Genomic DNA, 14,102 nt, shown 5'->3' with positions numbered 1-14,102 from the left:
TGCTGGTGCTGGGAGTGCTGGCACAGGAAAGCGGATCCTCCTCTTCCACTTCTCCTTGCCTCTGCCCTTCAGCTTCCCTGACTTTGTTGACCAGCACCTGCATCTAGTGATAAAGGGTTTTGGTGCTGCCAGTGCACATGCTCCCCTTCACCCTTGGAACGCACATGCCCGCCATCATGTAGACCGTACTGGACCGCAAGGGATCCATCCGTCTCCTGATGCTCTCCTTCAGCCACCTCACCAGTGCCTGCACATCTGGAACTTCTCTATTTGGTCCTCCACTTCCTTCACTAGGGGGATCATCTGGCTGAGGAGGGCATCACCAGTGCTGAGGGTCTCAGTGGCACCAAGGAAGGGCATGAGGACCACTAACATCTGGGAGATGGTGCTCCACTCAGCTCTGTTCAGGGGAGAACTGATCCCTATCTCCCTAAGTAAGCCATCTCACGGATGGCCTTCTGTTGCTCCGCCAGCTTCTTGAGCATCAGGTATGTGGAGTTCCACTGAGTCTCCACATCCTGCATGATTTTGTACTGTGGGATGCTCAGCTCTGCCCGTTCCTCCCACAGCATCTTGCCCCCCTTGATGCTGTGGTGGAAGTAGCCTGCCACCTTCCTGCACTTTGAAATCACTTGGCTTGTAGCAGTAGTGGTGGTGGTGCCATCACCAGCAGCTCTGTTCCCCTCCAAGGCATCCCTGACTATGAGGTGCAGACTGTGTACTGCACAGAGGATGCCAACAAAGTTGGCATCTGTGGCAGAAAGCCACCTTGGGTTCTCCCCAAAATCTCTGCCCTGTGACAATGTGATAAGATCTCTGTGCTGTGACCATTTGAGTAGGGTGGGCTCAGCAGAGGAGACCACACCCTTACCCTTACCCTGTCTCTTTAGGTAACTTGAGCTGGCTGCATTCCTGAGGGAGGGGGGAAACCTGCTCCCTCTGCCTACATGACTGGTACCTGGGTGAGGGGCATCTACCTGGTGGGCTGGGATCTGCCCAGTAACAGGTGATGTATTTCAAATTGGTTGGCTGGCAGCCAACCAGGGCTGGCTTCCACTGGACCGGGTGTATGAGGTCACAGGGGCTATATAAGTTAGGATGGGTGAGGAGGCAGTCTCTTCGGCCATGAGGTGAGGCTGGAGCCGTGAGGGGGGGACTCAGAGGAGCATAAACATCTGAAAGGGCCCTCTCCCCCAAAAACCCATGAACCAGGAACAGCCGGACACTAGAAAGGATCTCACCGGACTCTGGATGAAGTGTGTGAGTAAGCTACTTGAGATCTGATAGATATTTAGCTGGCAGTAGCTCAGATGTGTGATCAAAAGGCTACCATAGCCAGACTGTTTGCTCTTTAGGATTTCTAGGATATTGCTCAATCTTGTACCCTATTTTCACCCTACCCCTGTAACCAATAAAGTCTTCCTTTGTGACTGGTGTGGGAGACTTATTGAGGGGTGGGTCTAAATTATGCCTAAGAGACCCCTTAGGTATGCGGACTAAGGGAGAATTTACTTATTGCCCCCTGACTTGGGGAAGTGCCCCAAGTGCCTGTACTGGGTCGAGTACCCTTAGGACATTAGGCCTGTGTTACCCCATATAGGTCCTGTTGTCGGTGACCATGAAGCCGTGGGTGAACTTGGCCTGCCCAATGAGCCACCCCTGCACCATGCGGTTTGTGGCCACCGTGATCTCCTTTGCTGTGTAGGACTCATCTAGCACCTTGCCTTGGAGGAGAGCTCGGCAACAGCCTGACTGATTGCATCAGTGCCCTGTGAGGGTGAGGTAGGTGTGATCGCCACCCCAGCTGCTCCAGATGTATGAGGTGAAGTGCAAGGCTACCTGCAGACCTGCCTTGTGCAGCTCCTCCCTCAAGTAATCCCTGAATGCCTCATACAGGGAGGGCACCACCATCCTGCTAAAAGTGGTGGGTGTGGGCACTTGGTACGATGGGGCCACATGTGCCATGACCCACCTGAACCCTGGTTGCTCAACTAGGGGGAAGGGCTGGATATCCAGAGCAAGCATCTCCCCAGTGCTCTGGGTGATCTTGCTCGCCTTGGGAATGCGCTTCCCTCTGTCTGCAACTTTCCCCCACCACTCCAGAGTGGCCTGTCTCTGCTTTGGGGGGATGGGGACTTCGGAGCAAGCAGGGGACTTCCCTTTGGGCATGCTCACACTGGTACCAGGCTGAGCAGGAAGAAGGGCAAGGGGGTGCTGCCTCTTGAGATGCAGCAGCATGGCTGTGGTGGTGAAGTGTTTTACCTCCTTGCCCTAGCTGATCTGCCTTTGGCAATGCTGGCAGATAGCAAACCTGGGATCATCTGCCAGCTCAAAATGCTCCCACACTATGCTACTTGCCCACTTCTGGACTGAGGGTGGGGAATACTGTCTTATTCCCCTCCTTAGCAGGCTGAGGCACAACAGCAGGAGGTCTCAACTGAGCCACTTGCCTGAGCCTCCACAACCTCAACCTCCTCTGAGGTGCTGCTTTCTGGAGAGGAGATCTGGGTCTAGGGGAACTTTGAGTGGTGTGGAGCACAAACTCTGATTCCCACTCAGTCCCCAGAATTGCTTAAGCCAGGGCGCTGAGGTCCCCAGGTTCCAGGTCCTCTTCTGGCAGTGGGAGGCTCATGCTGGGAGATGACATTGGAGTGGAGGAGATGGTGATTCTGCTGCCGGTGCCTATTTCTGGAGTTATGGGAGGTGGTGATGGTGCAGGGACTCTAGGTACTGTTCCAACCTCCTTGCTTCCACTGGCAGCAGAAGCCTCATGGCTGCTTGGAAAGAGGATGCGTCTATGTGTGGAGGAGGAGAACTTGCAGCTTTAGCTCTCCCCGTACTGCAAAAGGTGCATCTGTCTGGCTTCTTCTGGTTTGTCTGATTTGTTACTTCACTTTGTGTAGTAGACTGTGGCTTGATTATTGATTGCCTGTTAATAAAATATATGATGTGTGTGTGTGTGTCCTGTTGTTCAGTGATGTGCTTCCTGTCCTCGCTCTGACTGGGTGACTGTCTGACTTCTTCCTCTTCTTCTTCTGGGTTGTGTTTTTTTACTGTACTGTTCTGTGTTGTGCAGTGTACAACAAAATATCTTTTTCTTCTTTCTGAATCTCTGACTTCTTCTGTGTTCTCTTTAGTCAGTATGTAAACTATTAAAACTAACTATGACTAATACTATAAATAACTAATGTAATAGCTATACAATCTCTTCTATGAATATCTGTTTTTCTTCTTCTATGTGTGTGTGAGTGTGTGTGTGCAATGTGTGCTTCCCTGCACAGTGATGGATCACACTGCCAGGGAGCAGGAACAGGCAGCCCAGCTTCTTTTCTGCCAGCGAGCAGGGGGTCAGGGCTGTGTGCTGCCCCCTGCCTGTACCATGGGGCTGGGGGCCACTGGGAATGAGTGGGTGCTGGAGCCAGAGGTAGCATGGGGGCCCGTACTGGTGCCCCAGGGCCAGTGCCAGTGGGGCCCAGAGCAGGGTGGCAGGAGCACAGAGTCCCAGCTGGTAGGGGCTCTATGGAGCCAGGCCAGCTCCCCCCTCTCCCTGCTGGTGCAGCCCAGCCTGGCTCCACAGTCCCCTGCCAGCCTGTGTCCCACTTTGGGCCCCACTGGTGCTGGCCCTGGGACATGGGACCAATGTCCCAATGTCTTGGGACCAAAGACATTGGGACATTGGTCCCAAGATGGTGACCAAGGGGCCAGACACCTCTCAAGGGTTGGGGCTACCCATGAGGCCCTTGAAAGCCTGCCAAAACTGGGTAAGTGGCCCTCTGCCCAAAATAATTGCCTGCCCCTGTGCTAGTGATGTAGCAATCACGAGTCTACATATGACCGGCAGCTACTTTGCTGTAGTGGAATGCTCCCCTATTTTAATGTGCTGCTATGGTGAAGTAACAGGTAAAACTAACTGTGCATGTGTGCATAGAGCAGTATGGGTGCTTACTGTGCCATGCTTTAGTACTTCCAAAAGGAAGTACTAAGTCATGGTGCAGTAACAACGTCATTGTAGGGTAACATGTACACATGCCTGATGAGTACTGCTTTCTGCTGCCTTTTTCCCTGCCAGCCTTAATGATTTCTGCATTTATTGTTTGGTCCCTCATTCTTTTACCCTATTAAAGATTCTATTTAAACCTCAGACCTCTGAGCAATCCTTTATGATGAAACATTGGCTGCTGCTTGTTCATTTCCATCCAATTTTTCATCTTATACATAAAAAATGATTCATCAATTCAGAAAATGATCTAAGAATGTAAACCAAAAAACCCCTTTTCCCCCCTTTTCACATAAATTATTAAGTCTATTTTCTTTTGCTATGTGTCATGAGGGGGAGGTACAGTGGAAATAACATAAAAGTGAAAAAAGTATGAAATTAATAAAAAGCAAGACAAAGTAGATGAAATCCCTGTCTATATTGCACTACTTCCTAAAAATCTATTATTTTTTTAACAATAGTATAACTCTATTGGTGGTGAGAACTTGGGTTTAGTCCAGCTGCTGGGGTCATCCAGAGCAGCACTGGGATAATTTCAGCGACAGTGGGAGAATTTCAGAGAAAGCTGAGTACATATACTGAAGAATCTTTCTTAAACATTGTCAAATGTTGCCTAAGTGTAAATGATCCCATCACATTACTCATAAAACAAAGGCATTATATACTGCAGTTCTCACAGCCTTAATTATGTGTTTAATCACACAGAGGGGTTTGTTTTTGGTTTCTTTTTTTTTTGACTGAAAGGATCAGTTTCCACCTGGGTGAATACAGGCAATTCTGCCAATTGTATTTAATGAGCTTTTCTGGTAAAAAATGATGCGAGGATAGTAAATGTTGCTTTAATGCTTTATAATATAACACTTGCAGTATACAAACATATATAGAGAGAGCGGCCCTATACTGAGATTTGCTTAAATACCAATAAAACAAATGTTCTATTTTTGTCTATTTCTGGTCATCAAGAGTTACGTACAGATGTCTGGGGAGGTTAAGACATATTAAAAACGGCCACCCAATTTAACTGAGTTTGCTCAAGTGTGGACCTTACACTTAGATCCCTTTTTAGGTGGATCTAAGTGTGAACTGTACAGAAGTTCAGGAAGTTTAGATCCATCTAAAAATAGCTTGTCTGATTTAAGGGCATCTTTGCACGTGCTCAGGGGTGGGGGTGATTTAATTAGAGCAGCTCCAAGAGCCATCCGGACTCTGATGGTTCCACGACCTGCCCCAGCCCTGGGCCCCCATTCACTCCAGCCCCAGCCTCCGCCCCAGTCCCCCACCCTCTGACTGCAGGGGCCTTGATCTTCTCCCCTGCTTCTCTGTAACAAAATTACCTGCTGTGGTGGGCAGTGGTCTGCCCGCCACCAGGCTACTGTGGCTGCAGCTGTGGCTGTGTCTGTGCATGCCCCTCCCTGCCACTGCAGCTGTCTGGAGCTGGCAGCCCTCTACACTGCCACTGCTGCCCCGCATTTGTGGGGGATAAGCTCCTTTAGCCCTGGCCTTCTGCCATCTATGGTACTGGCCCCAGCCTCCCGTACCCCACCTGGGCCAATTTGCTATGTGCCAGAGTACACATGCAGGGACATTTCCTGGGGACAAATAGCAGCAGCCCAACTATGCCCTGCCGCTGTTTGCCCACTGTTTGGCATGGGGACATGCCATTAGTGTCCAGATTTGGATGGCTGCAGGGTTATCCAGACATCAAAATGTCCATTTGTGCTCTGTTGCTGGACATGCAACTCTGCACTCCTGGATGGCAGTGTAAGAATTTGTGTCTTAGTGGTCATAATGAATTTGTGGCCCCCTGTGCATATGCAGCAGACCTTACATAACTGAAAATTGAGTTGTCCTGAACCTGTCATCATTAGACTTATGATAGGATAAAAATGTGCTTACCCCCATAGCTCAGTGGCTAGGGCACTCATCTAAGATGATAAAGGTCCTGTCTTCTAAGCTGCTCCCACTCAGCAGGAGTTCAAACCGACAACTCGTTACCTTATCAGCAGGGATCCTGGTTTTCTCTGTTTAAAAAAATCACAGATTCTCTGATAAAAACCCAAAATCAACTATTAAAATGAAACATCATTGTATATAGAGGTATAAAGCGAACACAATGTTTTACGGATATATTTACAATTTTAAAGCAATTTGGAAGTCTACTAGTGTCTCAAACATTATAATAATATAAACTCTAAGTACCTATAAATGTTGGTATTTGATTTTGGGTTTTTTATCATGGAAAATCAGAACCCCCTCTGTCCTTTCACTCACCAGGACATGGGTCCATGTCCCTTGTCCCCCATCCACAACCTCCTGCCTTCCTAGCCCTGCTGGAGGGGTCTCCCGGCTGTCAGAGCTACAACTCCATGCCACCATCCTTGCTGCTGCTGGGCGGGCAGGGTGCACCTCGCTAGGGTGGCATGAGGCTCCCAATGACAAGGAGCTTATCTACCCAGCCTCGCTTTGCCCTGCCATGCCAGATGCTGCCTGCTGGGATGCAGAGGCCCTTGGGGGGAGGGCAGCAGGACAGGGAGCCCAAGCCCACAGTGTGCAGCCTGTTCCAGCCTCCATCCTGCAGAAAGATCTGGGAGACACATGCACCTCTGCTTTCCAGGAGTGTGTGCAACAGTGGCGAGTCAGCCCCAGCCCCCTGCCCCCTGACCAATCTACCCGTAGCCACATCCTGCTCCCTACTGGGGCCCTGCAGCTGTGTATTCTGGATCTGGGCTCCAAGCCCCACCCACCATCCCAGCTGGACAGCAGGCCTAGTCCTGCCCAACGCATTCCCTCCTTTCCTCCCTATGGGGGCCTCAACACTCTCCCCTGACACTTTTCTGCAAGAACTGCTCTTCAGGCTGCCTGGTGGCCACATGCATGTACATGCACATGGCACCCCCCTGCCTGCCTGCCCTCCTCCCGCTCCCTCCCAGCCCCTGCACACTGGAACTCTGCCTGCCTGCAGAGAGCAATTTGCAAAAGTGGAGAATCCACGTTTCTCTGTTAAAATAAGAAATCCACATTTTTCTCAGTTAAAAGGGAAAATCCATGTTTTTTCTGTTTTTCTGTGAGAAACAGAAAACCCAGATTCCTGCTTATCAGCACAATGCTGTAATTACAGTCCAAGCTGTGGCCCTCAGCTGTGATAACTGCAAGTCCTGTGGGCTTGACCCAAGGTCTTTTTTGTTTGTACCACCATACTGAAGTGGTCAGGCATTCCTCAGAGGTGTTTCTAGTGTTTCTTTTGAAGTGACCAGTATAGTCCTTGGGGGAGGGGATGGGGCAAAGAGTTCAGTAATGGCGTTCTTCCTCACTGGAGCAAAAGCCTGGGCTAGAATGCAGGGCTCCTTCCTTCCAGGGCAGTGGCCGCACACCTGGCTTTGTCCTTTTTCCCGGTCCTACATATTTCTCACAATCCTGCTTCTTGGCGATATGCAAGGTGGGTAGCTTCAAGAGGAGTCCAAAGAAGAGCCTGGGTACTACCTTACTTATGGCATGGTAGTTAGTGCTGTGCTGGGAGTCAGAAACCCAGGTTCAAACTTACCCTGGTTCAGAGGATGCCTAGAATGCAGGTTTTCCAGGTGAGTGACCAAGCCACCAATCTATTTGAAGAAAACAGAAAATATCTATCTCCTATCTTGTTGCTGTGTGCATATGTAGTTTTCTACATGCATAGTTCTATGTTTCTGGTTATAAAAATTCCCCTGGGTACAAAATCAGCAAAAATAATCCCTGTCCACATCTAAATCTGGATGCGTAGACAACCAGGAATTAAATAAAATGACACCCAAATGTCTGTGGCTTATGTTATCCTGACACTATTTGCACCAAAACAATTCCAGCTTCATCTCTACTGAAAAGAAATATAAATCTAATTTAACAGAGTTCCTTTACTTTTCTGCTCAAAAAAGTTATCACAACAGAAAATTCTTGCAGAACTGGGATTTCTCTTCCTGATAGAAAAGGAAGTAGAAAGAATTGTTAATACCAATAGGAAAAATTAAAGTAAGCATTTACTAGGGAAGGATCCTGGTAAATTCCAAATCTTCCTGCATATATATTTTAAAACAGTCAGAACCTCTAGTTAATTTTATTTAGGAACAAAAAACTTGGTATTTTTTCAGGGAATTTTCAGAAATATTTATAAGTGAACATTGTCTGTTTCAGCAAATATCTCCAAAATATAGCATTTGTATCTTTGAATAAATTACTTTTCCAGATCATTCATCAAGTTTCCCCAATGTACCCATAATGCTTCAGGGGGTGCTATGGGAACACACAGAGTTGCAACATTTTTTGTCTTCCTTGATGAACAATTAGTGTTCCCTCCAGTACTGGCTTCCTGGCACTGCTTGATGAATATCCCCCCTTCGGCCTGAACAGCAGGAATAGAAGTCATTATTTTTTTTTAACTCTGAGCACACAAGCAGCTACATTGATTGACTCTACGGCTGTCCATTTATGTCTCACTTGATGTGGGACTTGCTGTACTGAGGTTTGACCTAGATCAAAACAGGAGTGGCACAGTCATTTACGCACATTGACATTTCAATCTGCATTTCTGCTTCTTCACCAGTAAGTAGCTAAAGAGAGCATACTGTTTGAAAGGCTTGTCCCTGGAATGAACAACAATAACCATACAGATGTACTAACACTTTTTCTCAACACATCCTGCTGCACAATGTATCTGGCATACTTCAGAGGGACTTGAAACAGGAAAGTGGATAGTGAATATGCTCATCTGTATGATCCTGGGACAAAAAGGCTTTCTTCTGAGACAAATGCAACATCCATTCATAGCTTAACTGGCTTTTAGTGTCAATCCATCTCAAGCAAGCACAATAATACTGTGGTACCCCTTGGACATTGCCATGATAGGTGCAAGAAAAAAATTGGAGACAGGTAAGTATGCATTTGTCATGCTTACTCAGAGATATATTTTTGTAAAATAGAGTAACAGGAATCATTACTAACTATATCCAAAGATTACATGGAAATTCAAAAGTGGCAGTTATTCTAAAAAGATCAGGATACATGAAATGCCTGAAACTTTGGTGTCTTATGTAAGCACCATAAGACTTACAAGAGGTAAATTCATTGGCATTATGATCAAAATGCTAGGCAAGCACTTAGAAACAGGAGAGGGGGAAAGAACAGCTTTAGTAACCATTTTAATCATTTCTCCTAACAAAAGAAAAGTATGGACATTTCTTAATCAGGGATTAGATTTCTAAAGAAGGGATCTTAGAAATTAGGTCATGAATAAGCTATAAAGAGAATGAGTATAAAAGATTAAAGGCTTTTAAAATTGATAAGCAATTTGGTCCAGACAGCATATGGAACATCCTAGACTGTTCAGGGAAGCAGGAAGAGAAGGTAGTGAAATTACTGCAGGTATTCAGAAGTTTGCTTCTGACTTCTTGGTTCATGAGAAACAATCGGAAATAAGGTGGTGCCTAAAGGCTAACATTGCCATTATCTCAGCAAGTCTTGGGACTTACTATAAAGTTGGATATAAGTGAGATATATGGAAAGGGGAACTTACTTTTGGAAAGGTCCATTTTCCAAGCAATGTGCAAATAAGCTAAAGAAGATTAATTAATATGCAGCTGAGGCAGAGTTCTATTCTCCTCATGGATGGCCAAAGTGCAGCTGGAAAATAACTGAGAGTTACCTAACTATAGGAATGATCTTTATACTCTGGGCATGAAGTACCTCCAGTATAGGATTAGATTAATTCTCTGGTGACATGCATACATTTCTCTATTCACTTATATGCCTAGAAGGGGTAATAGAATTGCTCCTACACTTTATTTGGGTAACTCAGATTTAGCGTCATGGCATAATTTGGTTGTACATTAGGTGACATAGAATTTTACCCTTGGTGTCTGGTCAATAAAATTAGTATAAATCCATACCTCTCACCGTAAAGAAAGGGGATCTGCTTAATATCACAGTCTGAACAATGTTTATGTATTAAGGTGTTTATGCCAAGAACTGACAGTCTTAACCTATGAAGAGTGGAGTCAACAACTCAACTAGGCCCTGCTGGTTCTGCGTGGAAGTATTTCTCTTTCTATCTTTGCTAAGTAAGAATGGAGAACTATCACCCATACATACCTTGGGAAAGGTTGTCATAATGAAAACAATGTACTGTGCCTTGAGGAAGAATGAGTGAATTTGATCCAGGGTTGCTATGAAAAAAATATTTTTGTTGCTGAACTTTTCATTTGCCTCTCTAACATGGCCAACAGTGACAGGACGTTTAAAGGTCACAGAAAAACAGACTGCCGCTTTCTCATTGACTACATCAATTTCTAGTTCAGTTGTCATAAAATTATTGTCAAACACTGAAGTAAAGGTTACTGCTTGCTTAAAAATTGGTGAGCGCTAGGGCAGGAAACAAGGCAGAAAAGTGTGATAAGTGCAAATAATAAACATGGTAAGTGTGATTGGGCTGTATTAATAGGAATGTGACTAAAATGTATAATTAAGGAAAACCAGCAATGGTTAGGCCAAATGCTAATAGTTGTGTCTCTTAGGGCCAGATTCTGTTTCCCTATTGTACATCTAAGTGCATTTACATGCCTAAGTGTGATTCTAATCCAGCCTGTTTCAGTCCCTGAAAATCCATTCATGCATCTACTTTTGTAGTACACTGGACATTCCTACACGTGCATTAAGGCATTTTTTCTAATGCACATTAAATTTTGTACCTTCAATGTGAGGTACTAAAAAGATGTGAATTAGGCTGCCTTAATGTGCAGTAATGAATGTGCACAGGTTTTAAGTGGTGCTTAATGTGCAGTAGCTGATTTTACTGTGCATTACAGTAGTCTCACACTTTTTTTCTGTTACACTTTAATGTGCAGTAAAACAGGCTACTGCACTTTATAGTGCACATGTAGACACACTCACTGTCACGTAACCCTTAAGACATTGAAGTCATTAAAAAGCGGGGAATGGACCTACCCACCTCTTATACGAATTGTTTTTCAGGAACTTGATTAAGGTACAATAGAATTGTACTTAGGGCCCCTTCCTTCCAGATATGCAGGTAAAGGCACGATGGGATCTGATGCATGGTACACATAAAAGGTGGTACAAGGGCCAGGAGACCATCTCAGCTCAACAGAGAAGTCACAGATCTTCTGAAAAAGAAAAGGGAGGATTACCAATGATGGAAGCTAGGAATAGGTCCCAAGGAGAACTACTAAGTTTGGTCTACACCTGTAGGGGGCAGAGTAGAAAAGCAAAACCAGTGATCGAATTCAGGTTAGCAACCAAAATCAAGGACAATAAGAAGTCCTTCTATAGGTATGCAGGTAACCAGAGGAAAATCAGTGGAAACGTGGGACCACTGTTTAGTGCATTGGGACATCTGATTACCAATGGGAACAGAAATCTGCCTAATTGTTTTAATAGATTTATAGTTTCATAGATGTTTGGGTCAGAAGGGACCTCAGTAGATCATCGAGTTTGACTCCCTGCCATGGGCAGGAAAGAGTGCTGGGTTTAGGTGACTCCAGCCAGGTACATGTCTAGCCTCTTTTTAAATACCCCCAAGGTAGGGGAGTGAACCACTTCCCATGGAAGCCCATTCCAGATACTGGCAACTCTTACCATAAAGAAGTTCTTCCTAATGTCTAACCTAAATCTGCTGTCAGTTTGTGACCGTTGTTCCTAGTTACTTCAAGGGGTCCCCAGTAAACAGAGCATCTCCTATTCCTTGCTGTCCCCACTCCTCTCCCCAATGAATTTGGAGGCAGCTACAAGATCACCTCCCAGCCTTCTCTCATGGAGGCTGAAGAGATCCAGAGCCATGAATGCTGCATGCCCCCAGAGGTGGGGGGTGGGGGGCATATCAAGCTCTAGCAGGCACTGTCAGCAGTGGGAGCATGGTAGCAGTAAGCGTGGAGCTGGTGCAGGCATCCACAGTGCTGTCAGCGGCTGGGGAGTCTGGGGTGGTGAGTGCTGACCAGTGATCAGTGACCACCCACAGATGCTGTTAGGAGCAGTGGTGGTGGCCAGCGGCGATCATGAATCACCCACAGACACTGCCAGTGGTGTCGGCAGTGGGGGGGTGGTGAGCGGTGACCACCCACAAACACCACTAGCAGTGTCAGTGTTGCCTTTCCATAGGGGGTGCACCCACTATGCATCACCAATGTCCAGAGCGCTCAGTCTCTCCTTGTAGGGCTTTGCCTGCAGACCCCTAACCATATGAGTAGCCCTCCTCTGGAGCCTCTCAAGCTTATCCACATCCTTCTTGAAGTGCAGCACCCAGAACTGGATGCAGTACTCCAAGTGTGGTCTGACCAATGCCGCATAGAAGGGAAGTATCACCTCCCTGGACTGGTTTATCATGCACCTGCTAATGCTTGATAAAGTGTGGTTAGCTTTACTAATCGCTTTGTCACATTGACAACTCATGTTCATCTTGGCATCAACAATGATTTTGAGATCCTTTTCCACTGCTGAGAAGGTCCTCCCCCAGCCTGTAAGTGTGTTGGTGATTCCTTCCCCCTAGGTGCAGAACTTGGCATTTGTCTTTGTTGAACTGCATTCTATTCTGTTCTGCCCACTTTTCCAACCTGCCCAGATCCTCCTGGATTCATTCTCTGCCTTCTGATGTGTTAACTTTACCCCACAATTTGGTATTATCTGCAAATTTGGAAAGAGTGCTCTCCACGCCCTCATCCAAGTCACTGATGAAGACTTTGAACAGCACAGGTCCAAGGACTGAGCCTTATGGAACTCTACCACCCACATCTTCCCAGGTCGATACTGACCTGTCCATCACCACTCTGTGGGTGTAACCCCTAAGCCAATTTGCCACCCACCTGACCATGTAATAATCTACATCACAGTCGCTCAGTGTATTTATGAGAATAGGATGAGATACTGTATCAAAGGTCGTCTTAAAATCCAAGTAAATGACATCTACCTTGACTCCTTCATCTAAGCATTTTGTCTTTGCTCTTCCATACATCAATCATTGCCTAATACAGGCCCAGGAGCAGGAGTTTGACCCCCCTGCCATGGACAGGAAAGAGTGCGGGTTTTAGATGAACCCAGCCACCCAAAAGTAATGTGACATTTCCCCTTCCCAGAGTAGAGAAACAATGATGGAAAAACAGGGGCTGCAAAAAATAGTGGGGTGCTTTGCAGGGCTTTTGATAAACAAACTATTTTGAGAATTTCCCTCCTAGACAGGCTGAGTAGACTGTCAATAGTTTTGGTGACTGTGAATTAATCCTGGGGTGTGAGCAGTATCACTGGAGGCAAATTCTCACATTGTAAGGTAAATCGGACTTCCCCAGGACACCATCAAAGTAGATGGCCCCTCTCCATCTATGGTACTGTCTTGGAGGGTGGAGGATCCTGGGTACTGGCAGAGGATCACCAAGGTGTATTTGCATTTGTGTCTAGGCAAGTGATTAGAGGGTCCAGGAAGCCTGTCTTTATAATACATTGTTATCACTGAAAGTTTCAAACTTACACAAAGCCTCATGTTTTCCATGACCGCAGAGGCTGCATCTGTGCACGAGAAGTCAGCTCTGAATCACATGCACTCACCCTGACGTACCTGGTCAGTGTGCCGTGCCTCCACTGCTCAGGTCTCCAGGAATACTTCCCCTCTAGTCTCACAGATATTGTGGAGGACACACGGAGTGACAATGAGTCACATCACATTTTCTTCATTCACCTTGAGGCATGCACTGAAAGCCCACCAAGACACGCTTGGTCAACCAAAGGCACGCTCAACTGCAGTATGGCAGCTACTGAGGCAGTTGTTAAATTGCTCCTTCTGGTGGTCCAGCTGCTCCTCATAGGACTTCATCAGCCAAGGCAGCAGGGGGTAAGCTGGGTCACAAATGATGGGTAGGGGGGGAAAATGACATCGTTGATAACCTGTACTTGACCATGTGGAGGTGGTCCCAGAGCACCCCAGTGTTCATGGCATCCAGGATGGCCTCATTTTGGCATCCAGAAAGAATCTAGAGAGGCAGTCATTTGATAAGCTTTAGTTAAAGTGCCCCCACTACCATTTTGAAATGCAGGATGCTGAATACATGAGATGCTGCAGCATGTTAGAGCATTGAGA

This window comes from Crocodylus porosus, unplaced genomic scaffold (genome assembly GCF_001723895.1).
Source record: "Crocodylus porosus isolate Cpor-Errol unplaced genomic scaffold, CroPor_comp1, whole genome shotgun sequence".
NCBI classification, from domain to species: domain Eukaryota; kingdom Metazoa; phylum Chordata; order Crocodylia; family Crocodylidae; genus Crocodylus; species Crocodylus porosus.
Note: the sequence above shows the minus strand (reverse complement) of the source record.